This window comes from Clinocottus analis, unplaced genomic scaffold (assembly GCF_023055335.1).
Source record: "Clinocottus analis isolate CAN_PGR_092001 unplaced genomic scaffold, fCliAna1.0.p SCAF_30, whole genome shotgun sequence".
Classification (NCBI taxonomy): Eukaryota; Metazoa; Chordata; class Actinopteri; order Perciformes; family Cottidae; genus Clinocottus; species Clinocottus analis.
Genome location: NW_027176043.1, coordinates 1,494,171 through 1,512,681, shown reverse-complemented (window position 1 = coordinate 1,512,681; position 18,511 = coordinate 1,494,171). Strand labels below are relative to the sequence as shown.

Sequence of the window (18,511 nt, the reverse complement as noted above, 5' to 3'; positions counted from 1 at the left end):
AAACATTTATGGAAAAAGACATGAATCAAATATTGATGTTAGAAATAGAAAAGATACTTTGTGGAGGACAACAGCCACTAAGTGGATAGCTCAAAAAGAGTTGTTTTATACAGTAATTAAAGTATCTGAAATACTGAGATAAAAGCAGATGAATAATTAAATAAGCAACATGATTAATAATTAAAGCTGCAAGCAGCGATGTGCGGGGCCTCACATCTTTGTGCTGTCGGCATGCCGGCTCACACGGCCGCCAACGGCTGTGACTTTCAGACAACTCGTCCACGAGTTTGAGGTTTTGCTGGAAATTATGCAAACAGTTGACCACTGACTGTATTCATTGTATGAAACTAGACAACATGCATCACCATAAACCATTTAAAGTGGATCTTATAAATTCATAGTTCATTAACATATAGTGCCTAGAGAGACTGTTTGAAACAGCTGACTTATAGTACAGTTATTTTGAGATATTTGCATGTTTTTATTACGCCTCCCAAACTTTTTAAATCTATGTCAAATGTACTGGAAGGGCTGCTTTGTCAAATTTTGTTGAATTGTCCACTTCATTGGTCCCATTCTTCTAAACAACAAGCTTTTGATAACTTTTGATGACATTGAACCAATAATGATCTAAAGGTTTTTTAAGAATCAGACTTGTAAAAATAAATGCTCGAAAATAATAATAATTTCTAGAAATACAATAAGTCCCTCAATGACGTTGTCGGTGTGAGGGCCCTAATTATGACTCTGTGGTCTATTTAGTATTATTTACTTTTTTTTCAAATGAAAAGAAAACATTAATAAGGAATTGTTTCCAATCCTGCTTTTTATTTGTCCTGGACCAGGCCTAAATCAAATTGGTATTGAGTATTGAGCGATAGCAGCAACTGCTCACTTCTGTGAAAAAACTAGGTTTAAATAGCGCCCCTAGTGGTAACTATTGTGTATTACAATGTGTTTACAGGTCAAGCCAGCGAGCTTAGCAGACCTGCTTTCCAGTTTCCATCGTGCTTGTCTCACAAGCAGGGTGAGAAAGTAGAGAACACACTCAGGAAAGTGAGGTGCGATAAAGAGGCTACAGGATGAAACATGCAGGGACTGTCTGAAGACGAGCAGGAGGAGGAAGACTTTTAAAACCTGAGACATTCTGAGGATGGACGGCTTTTCTTGTGGTCAAGCCAACAGACATCGACAATAGTGGTCTGGATGACAGGATGTATTTAAGGCCCTGTTTCCCAGAATATCCTTTGTAGTACTTCAAAGTGTTATTCAATCTGTAACTGTTTGCTATATTTTTTATATCAATAATTGTTATTAGAACTAAAACCATCGGTTGGCCTGATTTTCCTAATTTTCTTTGACGGACCTTTTGACCAGGGGAACGCGCCTCAGAGAAGGCCGGAGACCTCACACTTTGTGAAACGTAATCCTATCGGGGCAAGCCGGGACCAAAATTGACATCGGCCAAAATGACATTATGGAAAGTCGTTCATCAGGAGTCTTCAATCTCCAAAAGTTTCCAGTTGATGGAAAACAATGGTGGAAACTTGAGCTTTTTAATCCTCTTCAGTATGAACAACGCTCAACCACAGTTTTCTCCCCTCAACCACAACACAGTCACACATTTCCTGCTCTTGGAACCTAATTTGCATTTAATAAGACATAATTTCATGAGACTGATTGGTTTCAACTTCATGGTAATTTTGTTTGTTGGAGTCATTTACTTTTGAGGACATTACAACTTTAAAAAGGTCTCTGTACTCACAGATACACACACTTTACACAATTATCAAATTAACATCTACAGTGAAATTACATTATTATTCATCATCAGTCAGAGCATGCTGTAAAATGCAGACAATTGCTACTCTTCTCTGTTGTTTTTTTATGTATTGGGGCTCATTTGCACATGCAATATATTATGTTCATTGGAGCAGTCGGGGGCCTCACCAGTGAGATTAATAGGATGCTTTATTTCAAATGAAAATGCTTATTAGTGCTGATACTTCCCAGGGTGCCCGGCAACCGCAATTTTTCATCAGACGAGCCCCCGCTAAACACAGGGGCTCCTGGAAGATCAGCATCCTCAAGTGGAAGCCAAAAGAGGTATTTTAAAAAGTTTACTTGTAAACAGGCTTTACAATTAAATGCTTGACTGAAGCCCAATGGGTCATTATGAAAAGAAAAAAAAATCATACTTGTCCTGGAAGTATGTGTTTTCTATTTTCAGTTGAGGTTGTGTGCAGCTTAGCAAAGTGCAGCCACACAATATCAGACTGAACCTTTATTGACCTGTGTCTTGTTGACATTTGGAATTTGCCTGAGCCGTTTAAAACTCGCTTGCAGGATTGTGTCAATGCTTCACAATTGATAACAAAAAAAAAACACTCAGGGGAAAGGCCCGACATACGTGAATGTATTTTAGCAGCCAAGTCACAGCGGCCAAAACACTTTCATCTCTGTGACGGCCCTGATCCCAGATCCCTGCAGGTGTGCTCTTGATTGCGGGATGCAGTGCACCTGGGCCCAACAGGGAACACGCATAACATGGGCGGTTCTGTTGGAGCGATACCAGGCCGTTGCTGCCATCTTGTCTTTGGTTTCCTTGGTTTGCACTGACAACACCTCCACACCATTTCACACGCACTCACAGCCACACTCCATACAGTTAACTCATTCTATATGTAAATAAACATTTAGGTATCTTTGAACTGTTGCCGTATTTGTCATAGTGGTTCTCCCTGAGCCAATCAGAGGAGCTGGCCACAGCTATCCCCTCCATCGTGGGCCTGCACCCCCCCCCCCCCTTCATCATAGAAGCCCTCTTTTAGTTTGCTAAAGTATGAAGGATATGACAAACTGTTCAATACATTACCTTGGCACATATTGGAATGACTCACCCATCTGAATAATGTTTTTATGCTTTGTCTTTACTTGCGCCCACGTCCTTTTCACAGCTGGGTTGCAACTACATGGGGGTTGAAACCACTCATAATTATATTATATTGTATTATGTTATTAGTACACCATACCTACCAATATTGTAGAAAAGGATTAAGGTGGACTCATAATAAGAATACAGAGAATCACACACAATTTACTTCACTCCTTCAATTGATTGAATTTCTGATTATGAATGATAAGATAAGTACCGCAGAGGGGAAATTGCAGGATTACAGCAGCAAGAGATAGCAGTTGAATAGAAAACAGTAATAAATATGTATATATCCTCAAGTGTCTATTAATTCATTTCAATTCAATACTCTTTGGGCTTGTTTTGATCCATTAAAACTACTGCCAGCCAGCACATTTAAAGAAATGTAATCTGATTGATTGGAGCGATGAGGCACTTAAAATTGGCCGATACATTATCCCAACACTTACGCATTTAACTTGTCAGCGATGCTTTGCCACGCTTCTTGGCGAGCCCTCGCAGCAGTGGCGGTGTTCGATTTAGCCATGATTATGTTTTTTACCTCCTCAAACTCTGACATAATTTTTCCCTGCTTCTCTGCGGAGAATTTTCTTTAGTACTTTCTTTTAGTTTTGATGTCATACTAGCGTCTGATCTGCGCTCGATGCGGCTGCCTTTTGAAGCAGATGGGCACGCGCAATTATCCAGACGACTGACGTCTAGTTAGAATTTACGAGAGCCTGATGTCAATCATCTCGGTAATTTAAGCTAGATAATAGGACATTTGATCGACTTTGTTGAACCGCGTACGAAAAATCGGGCCTTGGTGGTGGTGGCTGATAGAATGATGTGTTGATGAAGCCAGTGAAAACTGGACGGAGATGGGAAGGTGGAGGGGAAGGTAGAAACAGCAGCAAGATGACAGGGTAACGGTGTAATCGTTTCATTGTGCTTTTTGGATAGAGGAGACCAGCTGATCTACACAGCTGACGTCATGATTGACGCCCCAAACAATGACGGAAAGAAAGAAGTGATTGGCAGATGTATGAGAAATAAATGATGGGATTGTAAGAGTATGGTCTTTTCATTGAATTTACGCTTTAGCTTCATGTGGGAATCAGCAGGGAATCATTTAAAAATCAAACCAATAATCCTGAACCCTAAAAAACTCCAAAAAGACTTCATAGTCCAACAGTGGGATAGCCGCCAGTGCTGGAAAAAAGGGTTAAAATTGGAATCGCAGTGTGACTGTCAAATTGAAGCATGGAATTGGACATTTGTGACATTCCTAATTCAATCATTTCAACTTCTGCAGGGCTAGCATGTTCACCATGGAGAGCAATCTGGTGCTCAGTGTCTTGCTCAACTACAATGTCAGCATATGGACAGGATGAGCCAGGAATCGAACCACCAACCCTGCATTGCCACTGGCTCATCTCCTACTTCCTACCCCCCCCCCCTCGCTTGGACCACACCCATCTTTAAAATCTGTGCATTGACCATGCTGAAACTGTGCAACACTTATGGTGAGAACGCAGCTCCAGGCTTCTCCTTTAAAGTCCTCCTCTATGAATTCATATGGACAACTTTGACGGAAAGTTTTATTTTTCAGACTTAGTAACAAGGCTGCAGGTTTTGATCTCACTCGCACATTAAATTTACGTTCAATCAGAGTTTCAAATGTTTACAAGATTATGGGACACATTGGATAAATGGACGTCTCTCACTCGTCGGTTCTGTTTTGTTATCAGCGCTTGCTGGTGGCTGAAGTCTGTCGTACTGGAGAGGATTTATTTGGTTCTCAACAGTTTCTGTGTAAACTTCACAATACTTAGCATTGATAAGAAAGACTCAATACTGGTTTATGGCTTGATTTACTGTCTTTTGCAGTTCCAATTTATATTTCATTGAAGGAAATAAAATAGACTAAAATCGGCTAGTGTACACCATTAAAACCTCAAGAATGTCATATGAAGAAGAAAATATACATTTAAAATGTTTTTTAGTTCAAATAGATTTGTCCAATGTACATTTAAATAATATCCACATACATACAATACAGAATGAAATACAGAAAACACTATAACTATATAAAATATGTCTCTGTATAAAGAGACCATAGCAGAGAGAAACATGAGTGCTTATTTTCCAGCTCATTGAGCAGGTAATCATGCAGATGCATGCTGGGAGCTGTGGCTTCATACACAACACATCAGGTGTTGTGCTGCAGTGAGACACTGCCATAAAGGACAACAAGTGGAGCATGGCTGCTGCTTTCAGGGTGTGCATGTGTGTTTGCATGCTTGGCTGCATGTCTACTTCAGCATGTCCTGTATACACATGATTACAGAAGTATGATTATCTTCAGGCCTGGTTGGAAAATGTCTGTGCTTATTTGATCTGTAGTGAGAAAGGGGAGTATTTATTCCGTTCATCTATAAAGCCTAATATCTCTTGAATATTAAATTGTAGTGAATAAAAGCATCTATCCATGAATGTTGCTGTGCATTGCAGAGCTCTTTTAAACTAAGTGGAAAGAGCATATTTTTTCTGCATCAGTATGTAATTAAGTGAGACTGTCCATCCTCATTAATTAGGACTTCCTGTTTATCCAGGTTAAATTGTAGATCACTGGTGTCAAAGCTGTAATGTGAACTTCCATTCTGTTTTAAGAAAAATAACACTTATTCTTGAATTACTTAAAAATAGTTACGTAAACTTGAGTTAATAACGCGTTAACTCGGGAATCCTTTGAAGGCATTAATTATTTTAGCATTTTTTTTGCATTTGCCTGAGGACCACCCCCAACAGCCAGGCCATCAAAGACGGCGGGGCTTGATTCCTCCGTGGTGAGGGCAGCAGGCGACCAGCTCATGTCTGCGCGCTGCGGCACATTAAATAGCCTGGAGTTTTTTTCAGCGTGAGAAATACGATGTGTGGCGGGAGGGCGGGACTTAAGACCGAAATGCGTGACAGTTAAGGCTGATTTATACTCGGGTTTTAGGCAGAGACGCAAGCACGCAAGACACGCACGGCCGACCTTGCGTGGTCAAATCGGCCATTTTGCGTGCTCGCGTGCGTCACCCCAAATTTCTGACTATCCGTCAAAGCTACACGAGCCGTACGCAGCCTGGAAGGCTGTGATTGGTCCGCTAACCACATCTCTTCTGAGTCTCTCATTTCCGGTTTCATAGTATAATACCTCTGTTTTTAAAAGCCATAGGAGGAACACGAACAATGGATCTTGTTCAAGAATGTTTGGCTGAAGAGGTCCACAAATATGAGCATTTATAAAACCCGTCTGGCGGAGTATCAGGACACGCAGGTGGAGGTTAATTCCTGGAGGGAGATATTGGTGACCGTCAGTGTGCAGGTCGACTCTTAAACGGCCGTTGCGCCACCTGCTGGTCTGGTGTATAGAAAACGCAGGGGAACTAAAAATCAAAACGAGTCCATCAATCCGACTGCGTGGCCAGCCGGAGTTGGAGTTGCAGAAGTATAATTCAGCCCTAACGCACAATGAGTGACACTTGAGAGTCTTGCATTGTGGTGTCCTTTGTCTGACTCTGTTACATTTGCACAGGCTACCACATTTACATGGACAATTTTCTCCTTGACTGCAGATTCGCTGCCTGTGGGACATACAGGGAGTACTGGAAGGAATGCCTTCGAACTGATGTGGACGCCTTACAAAGAAGTCAGCGAGAGGCTCCATGAGATGGTCTCAGCGTCTTTGTGAAATGCATACCTGCAAACTTGTCGCCGTTTTGAAATCAAAATATGTTATCCACGTGAATCGTGTAGATCTGGAGAGTTTTTGTTTTTGGGAGGCGGGTCAACTGGCTGGCCGGAGTTTTTGAGATTGGAGTGAGACACGGAGAAGAGCTGATGTTGAGATCTTCCCAATAAAACATTGTTGTTGTGGAGTGTTGAGTCTTGGCCAATCAGCATTGAGATGTCAACAGCGTCTTAATTTCCCTCCCACCAGTTTTTTAAAAGCTCGCTAGTCTGCTTCCTGTCATGTTAGCTGACATTTTTGGGAGAGACAGAGTGCGATTCTGGCCGCGGCCAGCGTGTGGCAGGAGCCAGGTGAGCAGCACCTCCCTGACTACTGGTGGCTATTTGTTGGGGCGCTACTGACACCTACTTGCACTTTCAGTTCATGACACCTACAGACGCCTGACTACATATTGGGCAAAGTCAAATGGCAATTTCATCTAATTCAAAAAAAATTCTAACAAGTGACCAAATTAGTTTCCTCCATACGGTGGCCGGGCTCCAGTTTATATTGAAGGGTTTAAGACGTGTAGACAAAAAGTGTATCCTCCAGTTAATTAGAATCTATATTTTTATGCGGTTATAATCACTATCACGCTCAAGATGTGTGCATGTTCAGGTTTATGTAGTGGAAAAATTATTCCAGTGTTTGTCTTTGACTAACTGTCTGCTCAAAGTAAAGTGCTATAACAGTATGACACAATATGATCAAGTGGAACTAAAAAGGCTAGTACATTATACATATTATATGAGCGAAGTTATTCTGTTTACAATTGTTAAATCAGTACGTTATACGTTTTATTTTGAAACAGGAAATGTCCTGTAACTTATCAGGTGACTTGTAATCAGGAAGTGAAGCAAGAGCACGGTCCAGAGCCGCTGTTTTAGTAGTTTTTCAATCCAGTTGAATCTGCCTGCATCTTATGCCCTGTGATGGCATCGTTGGTATGTATTGATTTGTTTTATTGTTACTTATGATCGCAGATGATTATTTTCGTAATAATGTTCAGTTTTAGGAAGTTTTATGCCCAAAGTCCATCGAGTCAATACATTTATTTCATTGAAGAATCAGTATATTTACATTATGTGAAGCATAAAGAGAAAGCATTTTGTTTGTATTCATTATGTCCTTTGTGTGTTTTAGCTTTACTCTTTCATACGTCATTAAATCTGTGGACGTCTAATAAGGCATTTAAAAAAAAAAAAAAATCATACTCTCTTCGGCCCTCTCTCTCCATATTACACAGACTGGTTATTCCTTTGATGTGCATCATAACCTACAATTTAAATTAAGGGACAGCTGAGGAAACCCGGGCCCTGATAGACTGGCGGGTGGCTCATGAGAGCCTTTTCACAGGATGGTGAAATTCCTGCAAAACTAGATGGACATGAGTATTGACTTTGATTGCTTTTCTCTTGCATCTCAGGGCTGTAGCTTTGTGCAATCTCAATCTGAAATATTGAACATCTTATTAAAGAGGGTTAGGGTTGAACCCATGTCACTGTGGTTCTTTGTTTTGCACAGGGACTTTGTCACTGTTAAACAGGCCCAGAAAATGGAATAATTTGAAGACCAAATAGAAGGTAATCTCTTCTTTTATTACATTTCAACTTAATATGATTCCTCAAAGAGTAGTTTGCAGTCAAATTGTGAAACTTAACAAAAACAGGGATACAGTGGGTGCTTTTTGGGACTGTGAATACATTCAAACAGTCAGCCTCACAATGTAGTAAAAGTTTCCCTACTTTTAAGAGCTTAAGGACCCGCCAACGGGTAAAGGGGTAGAGGCCGTAGTGGGACAGCTGCTACCTGGCAGTGGTACTGCGTGATGGATGCTGCACTCCAGGGGCAGCATCCATCAGTCCCTGATAGCTGCAGCTAACCTGACTGCCACTGCAGGTGGTAGCGTCAGTGCACCGGCTTCTGCCCCTTCAACTGAAGAATCAAGGGGTGCCAAGGAAGCCAGCAGGAAGAGGAGCAGAGAAAGAGAGGGTGTGCTGGACTTCCTGAGAGAGCAGTCAGAGAGAGACGAGGAGAGGCAAAGGGAGGCAGTGGCCAGAGGGGCAGAGAGCTGCAACAGAGCGGGCAGAATAATTCCTATGTCTGTTGGAAAATCTTGTTAATAAATTGTACATAAATACATTTTAATTTCAACCCATGATATTCATTTGTGAAAGCAATTGTATCCACACAAACAATTAATTACAAAGTCTTATTTATTACAAATAGTTTTTTACAGTTAGGCAGTTACACTTGAATTAGACAGAACAAGGAGAAGATCATTGCAGAAGACTATATACACTAACTTGATGAACTATTCACAGTGGACATGGCTTCATCCGGGGAAGTAATTACAGGTAGTCATCTTCTCCCAGACATGCAGGCAGTCCTGCGGGAGCCGACATCTGGGCAGCGAGCCTTCCTCTTACCCCGTTCGCAGACAGATTCCTGTCAGCAGTGGCTTCCTCCATTTCTTTTGGGTCTGGGCCTTCCTCCTCCTCCTCCTCCTCCATGATGTCACCTGCTGCCGGGCAAATGTTGTGTAGCACACAACATGCACCGATCACCTTTGGGACAGATAAAGGTCTGATCTCCAGAGCTCTTAGAAAAATGGAGCACCAGCGGATTTTCAAAACACCAGAGGTGCGTTCGATTATGTTCCTTGCCCGGCATGGTGCCTGACATAGCGGGCTTCCACTTGGCCTGTGAATTAACAATTACATAAAAAATGGCAGGTTTCAAAAAAGTAACAAGTTTGTGTGTGTGTGTGTGTGTGTGTGTGTGTGTGTGTGTGTTCGTTCTTATTTACTTGCCACAGGCTGGCGGTAGGGTGTCATAATCTCAACTGGCTGCTGCAGACACGGGTACCCTCCATCTCCCAACAGAAAGTACCCGGCTGGTGGGTTAAGGGCCTGCTTGTACATTGGAGACCTCCTTAGCATTAGTGCATCGTGTACTGAACCTGGGTTTCCAAAATACACATCAAGAAGTGTGCCTTTGGCATCACAGATGCCCTGAAGCAAAAGCGAGGGGAAGGGCTTCTGGTTGATGTCTTGTGCTCTGCAAGAGGAGGAATCCGAATGTGACACCCATCGATGGCGCTGGCAGCACAGCGGAACGCCTCATGGCCAGCAAGGCGAGCAAAGCCGGCCCTTACCTCCATCTCCTCAGCGTTGTGGAAATGCACGTCTCTATGGAGGATCTTCCTTTTCTCCACCACGTTGTGGACGAACCTGCTCACGATGGACAGGGGCAAGGCAAAGATGTCGTAGGTCACCCTGTAGGAGGCGCCACCAGCAAGCCAGTACACTGTCACAAGCAGCGATCAGCTGTTAAACTATACAGATGGAGTAGTGCCCGCCACTGACAGATTATATATTAATATTACAACAGCCATGCAATACATGTTAACTTGAGCAGTGTTCTAATGTAAAGGTATTTTCTATGTAATTTATTTATTGAGGTATTTCCTTCATCCAATATGAAAGAATAGATATTAGATACACCTGTTTAAATGAAAGGATATACCAATAATGAACATCTACGGCAATCTATCTAATAATAGCCTCATTTGTTTCTGATGGGTATTCTGGTGTTTGAAACAAAGCCAACAATTTTCACATAAACATTTATTATACACAAAAACTTTAATCCATTTTTTAAAATCATTTTATATAATAAAACACAGCAAAGGAACACACAAACTTTATATTATTAATATACACTAATTTAAATATAATATTACTTAACATTAATTCAAAAAATAAAATTATCTAATTCCTCCTCACAAAAACATTTCACAAAATATAATAGAAAAAAAAACGTAATTTAATAGAGCACAATTCAACATGAATTAATTAAACAAAAATTCATCTAATTCCTCCTCCTCTCCCTTCATAAGCTCGACAGCCTCGACTCTGTTGCCAGTCAAGGCTATTTTGATTTTAATTGGCACCATTTGCATGAGTGCCGCGATCAGCTCTCATTTCTCCTCCAGCAGCACAGTCCTGTTGTCCTCCACCAGCACAGTCCTGTTGTCCTCCACCAGTACAGTCCTGTTGTCCTCCAGCAGCACAGTCCTGTTGTCCTCCAGCAGCACAGTCCTGTTGTCCTCCAGCAGCACAGTCCTGTTGTCCTCCACCAGCACAGTCCTGTTGTCCTCCAGCAGCACAGTCCTGTTGTCCTCCAGCAGCACAGTCCTGTTGTCCTCCAGCAGCATAGTCCTGTTGTCCTCCAGCAGCACAGTCCTGTTCTCCAGCAGCACTTACAGGTCTACTGGTCCACGCCTACGACCCCTTTGGCCCCAACCACCTCCAGACTTGTGGAGCGTAACACCTGATGAAAGACAGCATCATATCAAAATACTACAATGATTGAACAGAACTGAGAGCATATTACAATATCTGGGGTACAGCACTTGCTTTGAAAATGTATTGATTGGTAAATTGAAGTTTTTATTATAATCTTCATCATCATAATTTAACATTTTGAAAATGGGATTGTTTAGCAATACATGCTGACAGGGCACTCCTAAAATCAAAAAAAAGGTGTCAACGCATAATTAAACTGAAGAAAAAAAGCTTGACATGCTTCAATTGCAGTGTTACATTTACAATTTAATTACAGTATAGTATTTTCCCTAATATAATACAAACAGCATATGAAGCAAAACACAATTTATTGACAAAATAAAAACATATAAACTAAAAAAAAAGCACAATTTACAACTTATTTAGAACATAACAAATAAAGATAACCTTGATCTGGATCCAGGTGGGACTGATGACCATCCATAATTAGGCCAGGATGGTGATGTGGTCCCCGTTTCTGTGGGCCTGCCTGTAAGCATGTTCGGCCTCCTGGGGCATGATTACTTTACTCCTTGAGGAGTCCAGCTGAAACACCGTCTCGTCGAAGTTGTAGACCTGACGGGGTTCCTTCCTCAACCCGTACCCCTCCAGGGTGGTGGTGAGGAGCCTAAAGTACCCCTATTGGCCCAGGATGCCTCCTACGGTCAATGATGTCTGGGGTCCGGGGCAGTCAGGTGACTGTGGCTCAGTGGTTAGCATGCCCGTCTTTCAATCAGAGGATTGGTGGTTGGATCCCCGGCTCTGCTAGTCCATGTCGTTGTGTCCTTGAGCAAGACACTTAACCCCTAATTGCTCCCCGTTGCTGTGTCTACGGTGTATTGAGCAACAATGTAATTCGCTTTAGATATAAGCGTCAGCTAAATGACATGTAATGTAATGTAATCTTGGTGTCACTCCCGGAAGTTGATCCACCACATCTGGCCAACCCCGGTTTTGGGGGCTGCCTGATGGCGGAGGTTATAGATAGCCAGAGCGTGGGTCAGGACCTGAGGCTTTGTCAGTGGAAACCCATGACTGGCAGAGTTCAAAAGGAATGTCTTCGGGAATCCAAACTTTCTGTTTTCTGTCGCTGTTCTCACTTTTCAAGCAGGAACATGAATCACACGAGAGAAATTTTACTTAACAATATTACATTTTGATGAACCTTCTTTTTCATTTTAATGCGGTAAACATGAAAAAGTGGATTGGCTTGCTTTATGCAAATGTTTTGTTTTATTGAAAAACAACTACGAGAGAGAGTCAGGCTTCGTAGTTCGTAGGTCCTGTCGTTGGATGTGATGTGTATTATATCAGCTAGATCCTCGTCCACAACGCTAACAGGCTACACGCAGTAGCATCATTAGCTTTGGCTGCAGTGAGTTTGTTCTTGGTTGTGGTGTCCATGTGTTTCTGTCTGAAGTCATCCGTTCGTGTCTGGCTATGACAAGCAGGCGCAGAGTTAGCATCAGAGGTGTGCTCGGCCATCGAGTGGTATTTCAGGGTGGATAGCTACGATGATAGCTCAGTTCACGATGACAAATGGCTCATACCATTTCGGTCTTGTCAAGGGAACCATCTGACAACTTTTTGAAAGTAAACTTTCCATTCATTAGCATCTTATCATTAATTCATTAATTTCAAACCGTAACGTTAGCCTGGCTTCCAAGCCCAAACGGCGTGCCTATTGTTAACGGCGTTGGTCAAATATGTGCTCTGTGCAGTCCACTTCCTTCCACCGGCTTGGGTCTCTGGAGGGAATTCTGCTGGCAGACTCTGATTAGATATTTCATAACCCCCAAATTAAAATATGCACAAACAGGTGAGGCAGGAAGGGGTCTATGTTGGAGGAAATGTAGAGAACAGCTGGCAGATCATTTCCATATATTCTGGAGCTGCCCAGCCATTCAGCCATACTGGCAGGTGGCAAATAATACAAACTGTTTGTGGAGATGGATTTGACTTCCTTTTCTACAGTTTATTTCGGCAATATTGCAGATCACTTATTGGTGCAAGATAAATATTTGTTAAAGATATTGCTAGCAGCCAGCAAGAAGGCTATAACACGAAAATGGCTGCAGGCTGAACCTCCAACAGGACAGATATTGTAACAGATGTTCAGAATATGGGGAGAATGACTCGCTGAATCTACGGTTTGATACATTTTTGAAGTATTGGGAAAAATGGATTATGTTTGTGACCTCACAGGATCATCATCGATCTGTTGTTGGGTGAATTGACATTAATTTCTATCAGTATAAATGTATAGGTCACCCACCGTTTGTTCCATGTATGTATGTTTGTCTCATTGTATCTTTGTTTCTTTAAAAAAATTAAGTATTCAAAAAAAAAAATTGATGCCGTTAAAATTGGCCGTTAACGCGCTAGTAACACACTAATATGACATGTATATACATATAACAATATTTCTAATCTTAAGAGCCACTGCTGACTTTCAACAAATGTACAGACAGTCTCTTTCTCACTCACCAACATTATTTGCATCATGTAGCCTGGCAACAATTTGATTATGTCTGCCTTTGTTTCAGACCTACAAACAAACAGCTGTCCGATTATTTGGGCTCGTTTTTAAAAGCCAAAAAAGATCTACCTAGATTAATAATGCTAAATATATGTGTGAATATATATATTTCACTAACAAAGACCACGCCAATAGCGATAACAGTTTACAGATCGTTTATTGTGGGATGGAAAGAGAGGGTCGGATTAAGGGACCAGGGTTGAGGGAGGACCTGCTGGTCCTCCAGTGCTGAGGGAGAGAGAGTAAATACAATCTGAACAGTCTTGTTTTACATTAATCTGATCAAGATCTATGCCGTTGTATTTGGACAGCTGTTCTCATTCCTGTACCATGACAACTTTGCTCTAATGTCGTGGCCTGGGAAATCATCAAGGTCTTCCATTTCATTGTCCTTTGACATTGTAGCTATGTGCTTTCTTAATTTGGTTGAGGATAATATTTCTGGGTGGCTTGCCTTGCAGGTTCAAGGAATCTGCCGAATAGCATCGAATACTTTCGGCGAATCTTGACAAGTAACTCACATTACCTCGCTCTCCCTTACCACTAGTGTCTGGACTCCTCGGGTGATCTACAGATTGCAGCCTCACGGCAAACGCAGCACAATCTCACTATTACGGGCATGAAGCCCTGCTAGAAAAACCAGCACAGACCAGCAAAACTGGTAATCAGCAACACCAGCATATGTTGTGTTTTGGTGCTGGTGTGCTGGTCACCAGCATTCAATGCTGGTGACCAGCACACCAGCATACCATGTTTTTTTCTGCTATATACCGCCCAGCCTTTGCCCATCTGGCCTGTACCTCCGTCTCCTCCAGGTCTTTATCCTGGAGCCACTTCTTGAGGCAGACTGAAAATAAATGTAAATAACATTCTTTGTCACGTCAGAACAAAGAAACACATGATATAAAATAAACCGGTCCGGGGTATCAGAGAAAGACTATAGCTACACCAAGAATGCCATACCTTTCAAAGTTTGGAGCTTCTTCAGCGTTAAAGGCTGGCGGGTGGTTTTCATGGTGGGACACTCCTTTCCTGTGAGGCTTTTCCCCTCAAGAGTTTTCGTGCCCCATATTGCCATTGCCAATTCTCTTACATAGGAGGAGTGTAGGAGCCATTAGTCACAGGTGTGTATTTTATTGTGGTAATGTGTGTCTTATTGTGATAGTTTAAATACGGGGCACCGGTACGAGCAAGGGTGATTGATGACGCATGGGTGTCGGGGAGATCAAACGGTTTTTACCGCTCGACCAAATACATCGTAAAACAGCTCAGGAAGTTAAATAACAACATGTAACTGCCGTCAGTCATAATAAATGTGCAATAATACCAAGATATAACAACGGCTGGACTCATTTTTATAACCGAAGCAGCGCGTGAAAAACAGGATCTTATCCCGCACCCAGCAGAGTGGCCGACACGTTGATCGGCCACTACAAGGAGTCTCTGCTGGTCCTCGAAATTCTGTCCCCCAGGCCTCTTTTCTGAGAACAACGTCCCCTTCCAAGGTAATCTGAAAAAGGTCCCAAACACAAACAATCAAACATTAGATTGTATGAAATCCTTTAAAGATAGTTGTTATCATAATCAATGAATACAGATGCAGAGGTCTTGTTTACTTCTATAGACTATTATTTAGGTTTTGGAAATGTATACATATAGTACATTGTAAAAAAAAAAAAAAAAAGGTACAAATACTCTACCTTGTTTCCAACAGGAGATGCAGGTGGTTCTCCGGTCTCACATCCAGTTTCTGAAAGTACATAGAGCATAAGGTAAACACGGTTGCAGTTCCTTGCCTAGTTTCAACCACTTTTATCAGGAACTATACTTCTACAATTCCCCTTTTTTTTAGTATGAGATAAAATAAGATAGTCCTTTATTAGTTCCTCAGTGGGGGAATTACGGAATTACAGCATCCCTTATTCACAGAAATTTAAGTAGAGATAACAGAATATGGGCTTACTTAGTTAATTTTTATGACTGAACCTTATGATCAAGCGTTAGATAGATAGATATAAACTTTATTTACCTGCGGAGGGAAAATAGTTTGTACCAATTGGGGTTGATGTGTGGTTCAACTTCTTCAGCAGCTGTTGCTTCAACTCAATATTCAGAGCCCGGAGTGTGTTGTTTTCAGCCTCAACTGCTGCTCTTTTGTTTTTCTCATCCTCTAACCTGTAAGAGAAGGAAATATGGCATGACTAACTGCATTATTAGGAATATTAGAAATATTTTGCAATGCATTTCAGTTCACCTCCCAATATTATTGCTTTGGCATCACTTTTGGGGCCGGCGAAGTCTCCTTCAGCACCAACCCGTGTTACGGTTTAACACGCGATCGTGTTAAACCGTGCTTTTTGTCACGCCAATGGTCTCCTAATGCAAACAAACCGTCCATCTTACCCTCCCAATTCACACACCCGATGTGCAAAATTGAGATGTAATTGATTAGCAGAACACAAACACTTGTCATCAGCTTTGAGGCAGGCCAGGAGTTCGGCATTCTCCAGCTGCAGGAGAGCACTGGAAAGTTTCGCCGTAGTGGCTGCCAGCTCCTTCTGCAGCAGGAGAATCCATTTCTCCATTTCTCTTGAGCTCTGCCTCTGCGCACTTGGCGTGCGAGGATCTGCAGGGTCTCAGAGCTGGAGGATCTGCAGGGTCTCAGAGCTGGAGGATCTGCAGGGTCTCAGAGCTGACCCTGCGGATTTTAAAGTTGATGTCCATTCTGGACACGGCTGGATCCATCACTGTGTACTGCAATTAAAAAACAAAACAAGTGTACATATCAATCATAGATTATGAATGCAGACTTTAGATGAGTTAATACACACATCTAGACAAAACACATCAAGCAACTGATATATTCAGATGAACAGCAACAATACAAGTCCACCACACTTAGCGACTGAAGGGACTGCCTTATGGCCTGCACATCTGGGTCATCCAGAGTTGGAAAGGCCATTGGACTTGTCATCTTGCTATTACACAGTAGACAAGAAAACACACAGCATTCATTATGATACCTTATCAACACTGATCACATGCCACGTCCGGTTATGAACTGCCAAAACTCAAGTGCAGGAGGAGACGGAAGGAGTCCAGCCAAAATATCACTCCCCCGCACATACATAAACTGATCACACCAGACGCACCTTTTCATAAAAAGGCCTTGACAAAAACGCGCCGGGCAAAACATCCCGGTGCGCCTGTGGAACGGGCGCCTGCGCTCACAACCGGGCGATAAATCTTAATTTACAAATTGAAGTCAAGCAGACGTCGCGCTCTTGCCCTTGCTGGGTTGTGGCATGAGGAGGGTGAAGTCCCAAAACACCAAATTTTGATGTATGGAATAGGCGTCAAATTTGCGGTAAAAAAAAAAAGTCTCTCCAGCTCTCTAGCGCCCCCTCAAAGTTGGACCGGCGACGCCCCTCGACCAGATTGTTCGATTGACTTGAAAAAATTCACACATGTCCGGCTCCACCTGCAAAGAAGCCTCTCAGACCCATAAAGTCCGGCGACCGTAATTTTCCGCCATTTTGAATTTTCTGAAAAACAGGTTTTTGCAATTTTACCCTGAACGCTTCGTCTGATTCATACCAAACTCTCTGGAAGTCGTAAATGGGGTTGTATCTTCAAGACTGCGTTGTAAGATTTTGAATATCTCATTGCGTTGAGGAAATTCAGACCAATTTACCTCTTAGGGGCGCGTCCGATTTTTAAATACTCATAACATTAAAACTATATGGGCTAATGACTCCAAACTTTTTTTCCCTTAACTTGCAATAAATAAGTCGTGCGATTTTGGATTTTTTTGGGCATTTTTATCATTTTTTGTCTGTTTTTGCCTTTCTGCAAAATGTATCTCCAACAATTTGTATCCGATCGACTTCATTTCTGTTCAGGGATGATCTAAAGACCTGAGAGAGTATGAACGGTGCTTTGTTCGCGTTTTCACTCAACGGCCGCGACGTGGACTCAAAGACACACCCATTTTGGCAGATCGCTATGTGATAGAAACCTGTTGTAACTCCAATGCACATCATGCAATCAGCCCAAAACTCCTCATGGATGATGCCGGTCCAGGCCTGAGCACATGGACATGAAGAAATGTTGTCATAGCGCCACCTGCAGGCAACATTAAATATTATATGACAAGTCCCCCAAAAAGCAGTCCTATGTGGGGGAAAAAAAAAAAAGAAAGTGGTCGGAAGAAAAAAAATACAGGGTCCTTCGGACTGACTACGTCAGTCGCTCGGACCCTAATAATAATACCCCTTAGAATTACAATCGGGTCTTTGCGGGACTGACTCTGTCAGTCGCTCGGACCCTAATAAATGAAGAAAATGAAAACAATAGGGGGTCAACAATCGCTCTTTGCACTATGTAGGTCCATTCATTTCTGGTCACTTAATCCCTTGAATGTTATCCATTTCTCCCAGCACTGCTCATGGGTCCTTTGGAAAAATTGAGCAAATAGGTTGATTTGCTCAATACGAGTAGATTGTTGCCATGAACACTATAGTATTTTCTCATTATAATTGTAACATTTTTGTGAGCTAAATGACATGGTATGCCCCTGATTACAATATTGAAGTCATGATACTAATGAAAGAAAACATGTTTAAAACATCAGCAAGGCCACCCTAGTGGAACAGCATCATTAATGAGTTCTTGCTGGTGGACCTGCTTTTTTATTTTTATAATTAATACTTTTTTAAATTTGTTTTGGTGGCTCTATGTGGGTGGGGCCAGGCCTCGTGGTCCTCTGTTGACCAGCCACCACTGCAAATATGCGTCCGACTTTATGCTGCGCCGGATGCCGGACAGGGCACGTTTCCTGATGTTTGGGTACTTTTCCTCTGCAAGTAAATTCTAAAACTGTCCATGAGCTCTGGCCTTCAGCTGAATGTCAGCCTGCAGTGTCAACATCT

The 18,511-nt window shown here is 42.1% G+C and overlaps 1 long non-coding RNA gene across 1 annotated transcript; it reads left to right on the top strand.

Moving 5' to 3' along the window:
- The first annotated feature begins 8,225 nt into the window (after window positions 1-8,225).
- Window positions 8,226-10,383, top strand: LOC137798585 (uncharacterized). The gene is made up of 3 exons (XR_011079367.1): window positions 8,226-8,275; window positions 9,068-9,335; window positions 9,511-10,383. It is a non-coding gene; the product is annotated as an uncharacterized lncRNA (long non-coding RNA).
- Window positions 10,384-18,511: the final 8,128 nt, after the last annotated feature.